Source organism: Scylla paramamosain, chromosome 4, assembly GCF_035594125.1.
Source record: "Scylla paramamosain isolate STU-SP2022 chromosome 4, ASM3559412v1, whole genome shotgun sequence".
Classification (NCBI taxonomy): Eukaryota; Metazoa; Arthropoda; class Malacostraca; order Decapoda; family Portunidae; genus Scylla; species Scylla paramamosain.
This window is the reverse complement of record NC_087154.1, coordinates 657501-659895: the sequence shown is the minus strand read 5'-3', so window position 1 is coordinate 659895 and position 2395 is coordinate 657501.

The following is a 2395-nucleotide window of genomic DNA, read 5'->3' as shown; positions in this document are numbered from 1 at the left end:
TGTGTGTGTGTGTGTGTGTGTGTGTGTGTGTGTGTGTGTGTGTGTGTGTGTGTGTGTGTGTGTGTGTGTGTGTGTGTGTGCTGATTTTGACATTGCAGGGATCAATGCTACGAATGAAACTCTTTAAGGCTGACAAATTTCATAACAAAAGTGCTTGTAGTTAACATTCACTTCAGTCAAACTCCCTACGTTTATCTATACAGAGACCCACTGATAAAACAACTCTGTAACTTAATGAAAATACAAGATTATATACTGAAACGTGATTGAGTAAATGGAGACAGAGCTAGTTTAGTCTCCCCGATTATAGCTGTGAATCGTTTTCTGTGGTGAGCGGCCGGGGACGAAAGATACTGAAAATGGGCGTTTCTCTCCCCTAGAGTTGACGTGCTGATGACGGGGGAAGCTACCCTGGAAGAATACTGAAAGGACGAGGAGTGACCCGCTACGCAGTTATTCCACGTGCACAGGGAACTTTTAGGCCTCACTGCAAGTACATGAAAATAAGAAAAAGAATATTCAAGTACCAATGTTCTTTCTACCTCCTGGCCTTATTTTTGCCACCTTTTCTTTCTCATTCTCTATCTCTACTTCTCAAGACTACCTAATTCTCACCTCCACTATTCCCATCATCTCCTTTCTTTCTGCTTCCGTTTTTTTTTTTTTTCTATTTGATTTCCTTATATTAGTAGAGTCATTTGGTCTTGCTTTTCACATTAATGACATCTTGCTTAATTTTCTAATTATTGTCACACCTTCCTAGTATAGTTATTCCTCGTATCACCTCCATTTTCCTTACTTCTTCTACCTTATTATCACACTCTAGTTTCATCCCCTTCCTCCACCTTTCTTCCCTTCCATCTCCCTCTTGCTTTCTTCCTTGCCATTCTCGCCCTCAGCCCTCTCCCTTCTCTCCTCTCCTCTCCCCCCTCCCCTTTTGCTACTCTTTTCCTCCTCGTCTCTTCTCTCTCCAGTCTCCTTGTTATCTTCCTTACCATCCTCAACTCTATCCCTCCACTGTCCTCTCTCCTCTCACTCTTCAGTTCTATCAATCCCTCTTCTCTCTTCCCATTCTCCTCTTCCTTGCCTCTCTTCCTCCACCTCGCAGCTCCCTTTCGCCTCCATATTCGTCGTGGCCAGCCCAGCGCTAACAACTACAGACAGGCTACCATATATCTCCCTTCTCTAGCATCATGAGGTGTACCGGCGCCTCCAGCAGTCTTTCCATTAGCTCCTCACGCTGACAGGAACTAATGGCCAGAATGCTGAGGGCCCCGCAGCGCCACAGGTGTATTAGGACTCGGGAATGCGATCTTTCTTGTATCCTGATGTGTTGGGTTGGAGCGTTTATACCTACGTGTTCCTCGATTTGGATTTATCAGCTATGATGATTGTAATGAGGGGGAATGTTGGTGTCTTTTGTTACTATTACTGTGACTGAAGCAAAGCAAGGTACCAAATTTATGAAGCTTCGGGAGGTTGGAATGTTAGGAACTGTGGTGTTTTGACTTTGATTTTCTTTTCTTTTTCTATCTGGTTATGATAGTCTTCGTTGTGGTGGTTTCTTTTCACATGTATGGGGCCAAGCAAGGGACAAGGAAAGGAATGAAAACAGATATGTGATGGGAAGAAGAAAATATGTACAGTAAGTGATAAATGCTACTACAGTCAATTAATTTTCTTTTTAAATGATTATATACCTTTATTACATGGCACTGAACACAAAAGCATAAAAAAAATGGTGTAACAACAGTTTAAGTCAAATAATAATATACAAGGAAATTTAATTAATATCCAGCAACGGTAGACTTATTTTTCTGTCAAAGGTGAACAAATGAATGGATCTGAGATAACCTGATACCGAGTGAAGGGTGAGGGACTGTTCATCTGACGGGACATTGTTGGATGGCAATGTACCGGGACGATGCCTCAGTGACACCTCGGAGCCAAGACACAATGGAAGAACAACACTTCCTATAATGGACAGTCTGTGCTCTCGGACCTTTTTTCTGCAAACATTTTTACCAGTGACAGTATCGCCGCTCCAGTCATGACACCACCGCCACAACAGTTACAAGTACACCTGTCCATATCCACCATACTTGTTGCCACAATTAATATCATGTTCACTACCATACACACTACCACTACCGCTTTTGTATCTACTACCAATGTTCATATCACCACCCCCCCCCCCCCACCACCATCACCACCATCCTTACCATTTCTCTTATCACTGTTACCACCTCCATCTCTACCACCTGCACTACTGTTACTATTCTCACCATCACCACCACCACCACCACCACCACCACTACCACCACCACCACTAGCACCGCTGCCACCACCAACAAACACTTTTGATGAGGGATTTCAAGGTAAATATGTATATACA